This window comes from Varroa destructor, unplaced genomic scaffold (genome assembly GCF_002443255.2).
Source record: "Varroa destructor unplaced genomic scaffold, Vdes_3.0 BEIS01000001.1, whole genome shotgun sequence".
Taxonomy (NCBI): domain Eukaryota; kingdom Metazoa; phylum Arthropoda; class Arachnida; order Mesostigmata; family Varroidae; genus Varroa; species Varroa destructor.
Genome location: NW_019211454.1, coordinates 24,868,886 through 24,883,511, shown reverse-complemented (window position 1 = coordinate 24,883,511; position 14,626 = coordinate 24,868,886). Strand labels below are relative to the sequence as shown.

At 42.4% G+C, this 14,626-nt stretch overlaps 1 long non-coding RNA gene across 4 annotated transcripts in view; it reads right to left on the bottom strand.

Moving 5' to 3' along the window:
• Nucleotides 1-7,678: 7,678 nt before the first annotated feature.
• The window catches only part of LOC111242909 (uncharacterized), a 46,713-nt gene continuing 39,765 nt past the window's right edge, over nucleotides 7,679-14,626 (bottom strand). For 2 of the 4 annotated variants that reach the window (XR_015326312.1, XR_015326311.1), the window contains exons 3-6: nucleotides 13,000-13,169; nucleotides 12,641-12,898; nucleotides 9,454-12,317; nucleotides 7,679-9,157 (exon numbers count right to left, since the gene is read on the bottom strand). This is a non-coding gene — a long non-coding RNA (uncharacterized LOC111242909). The remainder of the gene's footprint in view (nucleotides 9,158-9,453; nucleotides 12,318-12,640; nucleotides 12,899-12,999; nucleotides 13,170-14,626) is intronic. The other 2 variants (XR_002670203.2, XR_015326314.1) reach the window with 1 other exon arrangement.

Sequence of the window (14,626 nt, the reverse complement as noted above, 5' to 3'; positions counted from 1 at the left end):
ACCATCCCTTAAGGCTGGCCCTCGGGGAAACGCCAGACTGATGCCGAAAGGCCGGATAGCGGGAAATGGCGAAGAATTGGAAGGGGCCCGTTTCAGTAGTTCCGTTCTGTACCTTGCCTTGCCAAGGTACATCTCTGCGGGATGCAGGAGTATAAAGCCACAGCAGTCACCGGCGCGTCAAAAAAAAAGGGACACAATGGTGAAATCGAGGGGAGACATGGGGGTTGAAAAGTGATAGGGAGCAGGTGGCGGGAAGCGCAAACGGGCTTTCGCAAAGGTTTCGTTAAGAGTAGGTACGCTAGCGCTCGTGACTTGATGCAGACTGCACGCTATTATATTATAGGTGAGAGCCTCTACGACTGTACGAGCAACAGAACGCAGTCTAAGGCAACCAGCCAGGCTCTCTAGGTATGCGGGACAAACGGAAAATAGGTGGCAATCCAAACAACTATATGGCTTCAGGTCCCTCGAGGTTCCCACGCTGTTTTGCTTGGCTCCCGTTTTCCCTCTAGTTCTAAGCGCATCTTCCTGACCCTTCCGACTCGTGCCTGCTTACTATGCGCTGGATAGGCACAGACTAAGGGGATTCTGTCGTCTCTGCTCAAAGGTAGTTCTCTCATCCCGAGTGCATCACCTACCTAGCAGTCTACCTGCACGCATTCGCAACCCACTTTTCGTAGGCCTTTTTCTTTAAATATATATATTTTGATTAATCCGCCTAGTGGTTTCGTGATGAATTTCTCCATTATTATACGTCACGCCTCTGCCTTAAAGGAATGTAAGGTTTTTACAATTACATGTAACCAATTTTGTAAAACTTTCCCATCAAGCGTGCTCGATAAATAAATCTCCTCAGACAACATACAGAAAGTAATTTACTAAAACGAGTGGCTGGCATAAAATAATGACTAGAATTTGCATTTCAAAAGAGTTTCATTGGGACTTTGACTTTTTTTTTTATCAGTCTACGCAATATGCGTCTAATTCATAAATGCGTTTAGTCGGCCCAGTGCGTCTTTACGTGTTTGTAGTTTGTTACCATTGCGCTACACAAATATACGATTAGATTTAAGAAACCTTCCAGTATGTTATCAGTTCATACGCTGTTTTTGACCATCGTCTCAAAATACGATGCTTCTCTTAAAAAAAAATTAAAGTATAATTAAATGTACTTCGCCCGATAACAAACATATCAAGTCTATACCTCAACAAGCCAATCTGCCGGGTTCACTGTTATCGAAGTATTCCATTGGCCAATTGCTGACTCAACAGAACTTTAATAGAGAAATTCTAGAGCAAACGAGCAGGGAAAACTTGAGATCGGTTTGGATGAATGAATGCATTTATGCGTGTTGCTTCCTTACATTATAGCGTATAATTTTTAGCCCTGTACAATGGTAGTAGTAGTATTATAGCTGCCATCCGTTAAATCTGGGCGGTCATTCTCAGGATATTTTCCTCCGGTCTTCTGGTAGCTTCTCTAGAGCTAGGGGCGGACTGCCAAAGCAACACAGCGTCTCGCAATGTATCATAAATTGTCCCACTTCAGTACCAATGTCATCGTCGTTTTCTCGTTCGCTCTGTATAAGTACAATAAAATGCAGTGCTCTACTAAATCCGACATCGCTGCAGCCGGACGACCTATGACTGCTTAGTTGTCTGCCTAGTGGCAGGCCATGTCTGTGTTTCTCCGCATGCCCCCATACGTCAACAGGATTGGGGACACCCTGTGACTCATCATACTCTTTGACTGAACCCGGGGAAGGGGATTACTTCTGATCACCCCCAAAGGGTAGAGAGTCACCACTAGGAAACAGACGGCTGAGAGAGTGAAAGCTCTCCAGCTAAGCTGTGCGGGTGGGATAGAATAGGCAGGCAGGCAGGCATGTAGAAGCACAGCGAACGATGGGTGGAAGTTGGCTGCGCGCATGAGCCGGGGGGAGGAGGGGGGCGGGCTTAAAAAGCCATTGCAACTTCATACGCGGATGGAATCCAACAAGCGCAATATGCGATTGGGCCTCAGTTTGCTGTCTCTTAGTGCGGTCCGTGCACTCGCCCGAAAATATACTCTTTCTCAATCTTTCTGTCTCCTTTGCACGCGATGCACTCTCTCTCCCTTTTACCTTCTTCTACCAGGATTCGTCTAGAGAGACCTGATATTCTTTTGTCTGTTGTGTCTTCGAGGAGTGTGCCAAGGGAAGGAGTAAACCGAAGACAGAGGGTTCGTGCAAAAGCCTAAAAGAACTAGGAAGAAAGGCGAGTCGGAAAGAGGTATTTCGATATGCGCGCGAACGCGCCTCACTGCACTGTAGCGGCCCTGTACAAGTTCTGCCCAACCGCATTGTAGGAAATAGCCGCGGTGGCGGACAACGTCAGTTTCCATACCAGCCCCCGTCCGTAGTCATATGCGCTGTACCACTGTTCAAAATCAGGTGGTTGCTGGTTTTTCAGGCCACCAGCAATTCGGTACCCTACGAAAAGTGAAAGGTACACTGGGCGTAGCAGAGGTAAGCGTTACAGACAGAGCAGAATAACAGCGAGAAGAGTGGGACTTGAAGCTTGCGCTAGCTAGCTAGCTGCTGTTGGGAGCTGTGGTGGTATGGTACGGATAGCAGTAGTTGTAGGATGGGAGTTAGAAAGCAAGTAAGATCGGGCGCCAAGGGGCTGTGGAGGCTAAAGGGGAGCTTGGGAAGACGTATGCTGATTGAAATTGCGAAGGCAGTCTCTATTGTACAAACGCACACATCACCGGAGAAGTCTAACTCCGATTAGCAAAGCAGGCTCCTATGGGGAGCCGCCCGCAGCTTCCACAGTTGAACAGTTGCTCACCGCGGTTAGTGGGCTGAAACAAAGCGGGCCCACTGCGACGGTACCCAGGGGACCCTGCAGAGACCCTGTATCTAAACGTGCATTGGGCACACACATAGAACACACACCGCCTAGCCACACAGTGACAACAAGTATGCCGCAAGGACGCTAAGCATGCGTCCGGGTCGCGCGTTATTGGTTGCTGTACACTTAATAATGTTTATGGTAGACCTGGCTTATGAGGCAGTCCAGTAATTGTTCGAATATAGTATAAACTCAGCTTTTCTCAACTATTTATATTTACATATAAAACGTTTCAATTCGAATCTTAGCTGGGGTAATATCTTACTGAAGTAAATGCCGAGTTAGACGCATGAACAAACAAATTAATTCTTCCCAAAAAAAACATTTCCATTGTATTTGACCGATTCTATTTTCTCGTCAAAGTCATCGATAGCTTAATTTTATGAAAGGTTACATTTTTAGAAAACTTCCGAAATATTTATTGAGAAAGAAATTGAAGAACACTCGTTCTACTGTATTGCGGATCAGTGTTACGTATTGAACTCAAGTAACCATCCACTGAGCAAGTTATGCTAACTTAGCTCTGATTTATATAGTGACATTTTTCCCTTTTTGTAACTTAATCACTAATCTAACTATGACTTTTACTTCTGGATATTTCGCAGAGGCAGATGTTTTGCCATAGATATCTGCGATAGATGTCTGTGTGTTATATAATTTGTCAAGTCGTTCACCGAATATCAACGCCTAAGCCGCAGTCATGAAGACGCAGACTATTCACCCTAGTCAATTATGCAGCGAGAGCCCCTTATTATTACTGCTATTGAAAATGCAAGGTTGAGAATTAATGATCCCTTTATCGTTAAAAATTGGCTTAATTTCAAAAAAGCCGCTAGGCGCCAAATAGTCTTTTCGTCACATTACGATATCTCTCCATGAGAGGAGCGCGCACACACAGACACACACAAACACGTAAACACCTTTTGTGCACAACGCCAATTTGCTGAATATGTATTTATTCATAGCTGATGCATATCGTGCACAGCACGGTCGACCGTGGCAGAATCGTGCAAAAATTATAAAAGTGCTAACTTTTTTGGTGCCAACTAACCAAGTTCAACTCTATTAAATTCTGTTTAAATTTAATTTAATCTCATATACGATCAACTCTAGGCCACTCAAACCGAAAAATATAAATAATTAAAATGCTCTCAATTGAGCAGACGTTGTGCAAGAGAAGAAAACCTACGGTCCGCGCAAGATGAAAAATCCTTAAGGAATACCTAGGCGTCGTCCTTAGAACTACCGCCCCTTCCGGGTCGCTCTGACGTAGCTGTTTTCATTATACTCGTTTGAGACCATTGATTACAACGAAAAAAAAAACAAGCGACAATGACAGTTCCGTTTAATGGATACATTATAGTGCCGCATCATTCGAAAAATAAGATGGATTGTCGTCGTTGTGTCTCAGTCTTCGTTCCATTGACCGTCTCCTTTGGCCACTGATTTCATCTGTATGTATGCACGTATCTGAATTCTATTTTAGTAAAACTGACTTAACCCTTGTTTTTGTTTTAGGTGATCGTTTTCTTGATATAAATACATGCAAGTCTCTGAAGGACGAAACTATTGAAGGGTGCGAATTTTACCTAACCGTCTTAAGCTAGCTAGTTGTTTGGCAAAAAAGAGCTCATCACCTAATCTTGGTAAAAATTTATGAAGTGGATAGTATTCCTGATGGAAAAAGGATCTGTTAATCGTCATAATTTACTCTGGCTGAGATATTTATTTACATTTTGTTATAATCTCTTTTTAGGCTGATCTGATGAATCACTCGAGGCTTGTTCGTCCCGTATATTTTTTCAGCGATGTCTAAACTGATAGGATGACATAACATCAAATCTATTGCCACTTGTAGTTTCAGAGGAGTCTTTTAATTGGACGAATTCAGCAATGACACGCAGCTCTACTTTCCACATGTTGAAAACTTCACCTAACCCATTTTTTGCCATAAAATAGAATCACAACAATTGATTTGCAAAGGATGCATGCACTCAACAAAGCAACACCATGTGGAACCTCGCTTCTATTTAGAATAGTTCATGTAGTCCTGAATCAGTGTTAAACAAGCCTACGCTCTTACTGTTTTTCCGAGTACACGTCCAAGACATGCCTACATGGTCTAGTTATAAATGTAGGTATTTTTCAAGTCGTTTTTCCTTGCTCTGAGTTACGGTCGGCGGCATCGTCGTTTTATGCCTGTATGTCCTCGTCGCCTCATCTGCCCCCGCCATTTCCTCTGCTGGCAGGGAGATATCAAAGGGTATCTTTCCCGCTTTGCCATTCCTCATTCCACAAACCTCACATAACCGATATTCAACACTCCGTTCGTAGTTGTACAGCTAGAGTGCTCTAACTATTTGAAGCTGCTTGCACTGCCCGCGAATAGCAGATGAAGCAGAACTTTAACAATAGAAATAGGGATACACGGTACTACAAGAGGCCTTCGTCTGTCCATGTTAGTGCCTCCGTTGGTCGAAATTGAAGCTACAGCCTTTTAATCTCTTTTCGATGCTTGCGGCTTCGTAAGTTAAAAGATTCCAAAGCGGAGCCCGAAAAGCAAAAGAACAACGAAAACGTGGAACAGAAGCGTGCCTACCTTAATTGCTGCTGATTTAAGGGAAACATATACTTAAATTCGAACTAGCAAAAAGTGTTTTTAAAACAAGGCCGCGTCGGCCGACAACCGAAGCACATATTATGTCCCGTCGTTCTGATTATCACAAGATAGCCTCTCCGCATAAGATAAGCAATGGGGAGCAAAAGCCTAATATTACTTATTGTAGTAACGGGTTGTGCGGTCGTCTGTCTCGTTTTTGTTTCACCGATCGAGCGGAAGCGATTTCTATTATATCTTGCTGCCGATATTGTTTCCATCTCAGTGGCTTCTGTCTCCGCAGCAGTCGGTTTAGTGAAAAAATGAATCAGCTTCGTCGTTTGTTGTTGACTGTCATCCCAGCGCGGCGATAGGTAGCACAGAACGACCCCCTTGGGAGATAAGAGCATAGCGACCTACGTCATAGTGATTCAGAGCATATAGCCAAGCTGGTTGGCCTGCAGACAGGGATGCAATAACTATTATATGAACTCAACTGCGATTGGGTATCACGGTGCACACTGCGTGGCTTAGTCTCCGTTGCATCTCGACCGCAGAAGTGTGGGTCGGTACGTTGCATTGTGACTTTGGCCGCTTACCAGACAGATAGGGAGGGCATAGAGCGTGCGTAGATCGGGGATTGTATGCCCGAAAAATCAATACAGTATAACTAGATATGGGTTACGGGATGGCTATGCCCATGCACTATACTTACTGTGACAACAATTTGACACTCGAATTCGTCTGAAATATCTCAAGACTACAAATCGTATGGCTGGTGCAATTTAACTTAGTCGGTGTTATATTTAACTAGTGATTGTAAGTTGATGGAGTTCGTGTTCTTAATTGAACTTTTGGAAGAATGTACAAGTGCAAATAATGTTCAGTGACTCACATGTTTGTCCGGTCAATGAAAATGAATCGCTGATGTGCGCTTAGACAAATATGAAAGACTAAGACAACACCTCTGTCAAATTCAAATCAGCCTAGAGCGGACGAAACAACGTTAACGCGGATCTGCTTCGCTTAGTGGCCGCGGGGCATTACAAGAGATTGGATACACGCAATACAGGCTTCATCGAATCTCTTTACTCACTTTATTTAAGTCCAAAAACGAGTGCACTACAAGATCAGCAGATCATCATTTGCCCCCTCCCCGCCAGCGCATATACAACAGCATGCACGCGTACAAGTATACGCATGTGCTCATATGTATATGAAATATGTACAAGTTTAGCCCGCTTGCAAAGTTTCCATCACGCAGTATTATTCATTTTTCATATACAGCACTTTGTGTGCGATCTACACAAAACACTGCGTAGCACATCGTCGCCGATTACGGGTGAGAGGCAATACGGGACTCGGCGATAGAAGGGTAACGTTTTTAAGCGAAAATACACAGACCGACAAGCACAAGCTTCGTCCTCGATGTCATCGTCGTCGTTGTTGGGTTATTGTTTTCCTGTTATTTCTGCGGCACCGGAAGCTGCAGGAACAGAGACAGCTTGAAATTGAAAGGACGGCGGATAAAGTAGTGGAGACCGCCATAGCAGCGGCGGGAACGATTTCCCCGTTTCATCATCTCATATCCAAGAATCTTTCCATCTAGAACTATCTACCTATTTATTGAAGGTTTATGTATGTCTGATATTGTCTGTGTGCCGGAATGTCTGCGAAGAGTACGACAGATCGTACGCAGTACTCGGAACAAGCCAAAAATCAGGGCAGCGGATGCATTATATGTGAGGATGCTTGCTGTTGATGATATCGGTTCTCGAGAATCGAGAACAGAGGCTGATCGGCAACTGCCTCGTGAAAGCGCATCAGGGGAGTTGGAAACTAACAATGGTTTTGCATTTATTGGTGATTTTGTTTCGAAGTCATATGGTTACATCATAAATAACAAAGCTGATTGCTTGTCGTAAAGCCAAGAAGCGATATATGAATGGATAGTAGCCAATTTCCGTACAAATCGTTCTGTTGTGCTTAGTTCGTCTTTGTGACGACTGTCTGCTATTGCCGCCAGCATTAACGAACCTATAGATGGGCTTAAATTTCTACTGCCTTCATTGGGTATATTTGGCACAATGCAAATAGAAGAACTCTTTGTCATCGATCGTGGCAATCCAAACGAAGTTTTATCATAAATGGATCGCTTGTGCATCACGTAACACAAGTGTGCTGTTGTCTTCGCACGTGTGCGTTTGCGTGTTCCACTTAGTATTTAAAAGCTGCTGTCAGGGTCCGAGGTACAAAGCACAGATCTTCCGGCCAAGTTTTTAGCGAACTTGCTCTCTCAACTAAGTAGAGTTTTAGGCACCGTTCCAGGGCGCATAATTTAGACGTTCCTATTTTGGTACGACCTCGTTATGTCGAGGCCAGTCCACACAAGGGATAAAGTGCTTGTATAATGTGTGGTCTCTGAAGATTGTTCGTGGTAAATTTTTCAACACCGACGATGCAAAAAAATCGTGATCTTTTTAGTTTATCGTTCGTTCAAGTCACTTGCTAACGTCATCTCCAGATGGCAAACATTGGTGTACTTCGTAATCACACGTAAAAGTATATTATTGTTTATAACATAGTGCCAGCGTTAGCGCATCCATGCCCGAGAACTGATATATATACATAGATTTATGGCTGACACAAAGTATAATGGTTAAATTTCGAGGTAAACTAATCGGAACTTGTAAGCCATAAACATTATATATGCTATTCGGTGAGTTGTATTGAACGAAGTGCTCGTGATAACGCCGTTTGATGTCAATACGCGGGATTCGATGCTAGACCCACCGCCATTAGTGCCTGTGATTCCTATTCACATAATTTTGCGGTACACGTGGCTGATTTAACGACCCTTCGCGAAAAGACATCGATAAATTAGCGAGCTAACCGATTTAAATGTATGCCAGGAAAAAAAAAAGATTCCAGAAAATTACATTTTGCTGAAATTAGCTTTAATATGTTTGACAGTGAGCTTTGATATCACTTCCGTACTTTTCAACCACTTCTGCAATTGCATGATGCCAATGAAGGTGGTATTATTCGATGCTGTTATTCTCTTTGCAGTATTTTTAAATGTGTACCAATATTTGTATAGAACAGCTCAAAGGGTTTTCTACCAGCATACATCGCTCAGTTTGCAGGCATTACTAGTCAATGTTGTGTGGGGTGGTATATGAGTAAAGAGTATTTGTTAATCTGTGTAAGTACCTTTATCCGATTGATTGCTTTGACCGTCTCCAGAATTTCGACTCTATTACAACCTTTCCAAAGCGTTGGCTCTACAGCTTCTAATAGGTTTTTATGCTGACTCATCCTGAACTTCGAAAATAGATTTTAGAACTCCAAAGTCACTTTTTTTTTTTTTTTTTAAATTTTGTTTATCCAGTTTTATTAATCCAGCTAATATGGTACATTTTGTTGAGCCTTTATTGTTGCTTTTTATAATTTTCCATAGAAAAATTACACTTTTTCAGTGTCAGCAATGAGTTGTTACTCTCTTCGCTGTAAAGCTGGAGTTTGCTACGAATCCACTATCACCTAGAACACACGTTTTTAATAACGTATTTAAGAGTATCTATTGCGTGGTTTTTCCATAAAGACATCAAAATATGATTTAAGCCACATAGTAACTTCGTTGTTTATCAGGAAACTGTCTTCAAGCGCCTGGAAGCCACAAACGCATCATATTCTTATTCCTGGTTTTGTGAGCTGTTACTCAAAAATTGTTTTTATCGCTTGAGCTACGCTGATTGATTCGTCCAATTGACTTTACGTGGCCGATCTACTTTAGTTGTCTGAAGAAGCCAAATTCAGACATATCGGTTCTCTACTTAATATGCATACGTATCATTATTAAAAAAATGTGGATAATATCTATCAAATGTTTATTATATGTATACAAAAATATAGTTGTTTTGTATGGACATACGAAATGAAGAAATCAAATTTGATACACTTACTTAGAGAATTCGCTCAACGACGGCAATGCATCGTCTTCAGCGTCCTTGTGCAGACGCATTTAGCGTTTGACAAATGAAATCCCAGGGCACCGCATAGGATGTAGCGACAGCCATGTAATGCAAAACGCGTAAATATGTATTGAATAGGTTCGTTCCTCTCCAGGCTTTATAAACCATCACTCCCGTATTGTAGAAGTCGGAACGTATCACCGCCATGTACGCCATGCACTGATGGACTCCAAATAAGCAGTAGCAGGGCTAGATACGAATTTGAATCTATGCAATATTCTCTGTAACTTAGACTAAGTATTTCGAAAATTTTGTGATCCATTTCGCGTGTCTCGATCGAAGACCCGAGGTAGGTTAGTTCTGTACAAAAGGCAAACAGCAAGAGAGAAAATCAAGCGGCCTATAGCTAAGAGGAAAGATTCAGGGGCGAGGGCTGTTCAAGTTACCAAAGGCAACATGGCTGGTGAGACTGCGTCAGCCGATATGCTGATGAGGAAAGAAGAGCTTACCATCAGCTGGACGGGTTTCCCACGCATGAAGGTTTGAGCCGTTTCGCCTTGGAGGAGGCCAAAGCTGTTTGGCTGGAACCAATCGCCGCCGACCCATTAGAATAAGCATACTGGGAAACGTAGCCGTTTTACGCAAACCATCGCACCATCCTTCGCTTCCTAATTTCTGAGCGGCCGGCCCTCTCGGCGTACACGAAAACCTGAAGGTAGGGCAGAAAAGCACTCTCGCGCTTTTTGCCTAGCTTTCCCTTATTTCCGCAAAGGCAAACTCAGGCATACCAATTTTCACTTCTTAAATAGCCTCAGAATCGGTGTTAGATATTTGTTTCGACTTGATCTAGTCGACATTCATGTACTGTTTGACTGGGCTTTGATGTTCAAAATAAAGAAAAAGGCTTTCGTCTTAGCACTGTAAACCCACAGCAAACAGCGTCAGCTGCCTTTATTTTTTTTGCAAGTTCTAAAGTTATACTGTACTGGGCCGTTGGGCCAATTTATCAGTTTTCGTACTTCAGATATTTAGAAACATTCAGAAGACAAATTTTTCATTTCGTAACTGTGGTTAGTCCGTCACAGGTACAAGGTTGGGGGCTGAATTTGGGTCTTGCAGCATTATACAGGTCGGGTTCGCCAAGATTAGGGTTATTTGCTAGAATAGTATATGCTTTATGACAAATCGCACGATTGCGGGCAGGAGGTCAAAAACGGCACACAGCGGTCCCAATTAGAGGCAAAGGATTGTGTCAACTGTTGCCCTCTTTTCACTTTAATGAGCTCAAACGAGCTGGGATAGTGTTGATTAACACTGGGGCTCGACGCGGCTGGAGTCATCGCGAGCGAAGAAGTCCGTCCACTCATGTCACAACGGCAAAAGAGTTAGGGTAGATAGCTGCATCAAAATCGAACACCGTTCAATTCTACTATTAAGCAGAGATAGCACTACCCCCCGCGTCAGTTTCTTGTAACTCACTGTTACGAGCGACTACTTTGGTTTTGACATATGTCAAATTCTCCGCTTAGCGTACACCAGAATTCAACATACGATCATTGTACGGTTCCATCCACAGCTCGGGTACACAATTGTTTTTTTTTTTTTTTTGTTATGGAGCTTGTGGTGAAATATTTTACATGGCCGATGGAACCACAACTCATACAAATTTTCTAACAGCAGGCGTATTGCAAATTTCACAGCATTAAGACATTATGAATATTGTCTAAGCTTTGAAAGATAGCAAAGTCTTGAAATTTGAAAGCATTCAGGTATGGTAATAGCAAAAAAAATTGCATCAAAAAAAACCATGCTTGTGAAAAGACAGAGAGACAAATTACGGGTCTGCGGCGAAATATAAAACTACAAACCTATGACAAGCGACCAAGTGAGCAGACGCAGACGCCGGAGTACACACAAATGAATATGAAGCTCGAAACCGTCTCTAAGCGTATCGATAAAGATACGTTCGGGCAACGTTTGCTTCAAAGGCCACTTTAAAGTTTATGTGCGGATACGTACACTCTGAGGCAATTTTTGACACATCCACATCTGTTTTCTAGGCAAAACACACACGGTTCGGGATACCAACACAATGTAGACTTCACACACTTTAGTTAGCTAATTACTTTCTGACATGCACGTCATAGCAAGCCTTCACCGAAAGTAATAGTTTATTTATGTTTTGGGCTAGAACAGTAAACTTTTTCAAGTTCTCGTTTGGATAGTAGCCAAAAAGTTGTCCAGGAAATATCCGTAAAGCTACTGTAGATCTTTCATTCACAGAATAGTATGGATTGATTCGGCATAAAAAAGGATATATATGGATAATCAGTAGTACTCAGGGCTAAAGTTACCCGCTGTGCTCTATGAACAAAATGTTAAAATTGAATGTTAAATTTTTATTTTAAAACAAGCAAGGTTATTTTACTCTAGGCTTGTCATTAGCAGGCAAAGCTTACGTAATCGATATCTAAATCTGTTTAATTTTACTAATTATCGAAATTCGACTTATTTAATCGGAAGACGCTAACTAGATTAAAGAACGCCATCGGCTTTGACGTGGCTGGAATCTTATGAAGCATTGAAATAGTTATTTAATCTCTTTATACAGATAGCGGTCAAGATACCCAATTATAAACACCATAATTTAGTTTTGGTCTGGCAAACGTGACCATCGAGGAGATATTTTGAATCTAAACTCTGCTTTTGCCATGTTATTTTTATGTCTCAATAATAAGGGGCCGTTTTGTGCTTTGCGTCCAGTTCTTCGTAATATCAAGTTCCGCAAATATAAGGTCCTTTGGAATTTCTAAATAGCTCTCACAAAAAAGGGTTCTGAAAAGCAAACATATATCCTGAAAATAAAAAAAAGGAAATTGTGTAGCTAAAGAAGACCTCTAGAATACGCAGTGACAGACTCTACGGAACATTAATAACAAAAAATATGGCCTCCAACGACGCCCCTACTAATTGTATGCACAGCGCCTCAGGTATCGGAAATAGATAAATTGAATTATTCGTACTAGGCCCTTACCATCATATGTTCCCCCCTTTGACATGGCAAAAATATATTTATACTGTACTATTGTACATTTTTAGATTTATGGAAATGCACAATATTACAGTGCATAAATCGAGATAATTTTCGGAAGGCAACAACTGGTCATTCCAGGGATACCTTTTGGAGGCATAGCAAGGAAAAAGCGCTTGGCTTGAAGGATCCGTCTGGTGAACAGCTGTCCGCTCCCACGATCGAAAACACTATTACAGACTCCTCCCTTCCCCTCTAGCTTCTGGGCGCCCTTGTCGTCTCTTTTCGTCGGTGGTGGTCTTCACAGTTTATCTTCAGTCTTCCTCCCCCTCTGTCCATACACCGCACTCATTTTGACCAGCATGGGTTGGTATAAGCCGACGGCAGCGGGTGGATCTTCTCGAACTACAGAAGCAGAAAGTCCATTATTGCCTTCGTAAATTTTATCTCACTCTTACCCTTTCACTTTTTTTGTTTTTCATCTGTCTATTGCGGTTTATACCTGCCTTACAACGCTTTCCTTGGTTCCTCTTCGTTGATTTAAGGGTATCACTGGCTATTATTTCTAGCTAGTGAGCTCTTACCGCATCCATCCCACAACGATGTGACGGAACGGTAGCCGTTCTATATCTCTTGGCGCGTCTACCAGGGCTTGGACGCCCTCTTTCCTCCACTGCTGCTGTACAACAGCCCAATAAAAAGTACTCTGTCATTATAAGCATCATTACTATTGTATTTATATACATGTCTGTTGGCGATTAATAGGGGGTTTGACGGCAGCATCCACATCATAAAGTTGTATAGAAACATAGTATAGCTAACCTTATGTCCTACGTGGGCGGTTGCGATCAACTGGCCCCTTTAGGTCTTGAGATCCTACGGGCACAACCTGCCCATGAGAGATGCACAGCGGGCGGACGAAAAACCAAGTCGAGAAAGGAGAAACTTTCGCAAAATGAAGAAGTCTGCACGCCACCCACAGATAGGAACTCGGAAACAAAGAGGTGGCAGAAACTTATGTGTGCTGACCGCGATGCACGAAAAGGACGTACCGATTAAAGGACCATATGGACTGATGAGCATATTGATGAAAGATCGAAGGAAGTTGCTGCTTCGTTGTATAACTGCACCATGCTTCCTTAAGAAACATCTAATTCATCGTTCTGATCGCCATTGCATGGGTGTGCCGATGCTGTCGAAACACGACATTATCGAGTTGTATGCGACAATCGAACTTTTGTTCACCAATAAAGAATCAGAAACTTGTTTTTATAGCACAGTTTTGTCTGATCCAAAGCGACATTTTCAAAGACAAATTGAAGATAGATTACGTTTCATAAAAATAGTGCTTTACGTGATCACCCTTGGGTCTACCTGGGTCAAAATGAAAGGAGGTTGTATAGGCCACTGCACTGCGAACACATACGAAACCGGACATCGTTGGTGCTAATTTTCCAGAAAAATTAAAGGAACCACGCGGCCTCAGATTATAGCTCAGCTTATTAGGTATGCGTATATGTGAGCATACTTCCAGTCAAGTTAAAGCATCGTATTTTAGGAGTCGTAGTAACAACGAGCTACAGGTGGCTGCTTTTTTTTTTACAGAACGCATATTTCGGAAAAACCATATGCACCATATTGTGGATAACTATGAACTACATAAATCAGAATTGACGGCGCATGATTATTTTTCCAGGATTATGTATAAACACGACACGCATGTAAAGCCGGTCAAATTGACCCGAAAATAATGTCAAAGGAAAAACTACTCGTAAATCCGCCAGTACCTGGGTCACTCAAAAGGTGACTTCAAACTGCGCGGCAGAAGTTCGTGTAGGCGTATGGTAAACGAATATTCGTTCTGCCATACGACCTAACGGTATTATTATGAAGTATCGGCTGCTCGAAATCGCTTTTCGAATGATTTTCAAGAAGAGGAAGCCTTGTCCTTTTTTGTTGAATGAGTGATTTCGTCACACGGAATCATTAGTTGTCCATATAGTTTCAGCTTTGGCCCATGGAGTTTTATGGGCCTACAACGTAGGTAACTTCAACTGATATTTTATCAGAAAAGAACGAACTGTAGTTAGTTAATTTCGGCCACATAGTAGAGGAGCCTTTTTCGTGGCATCG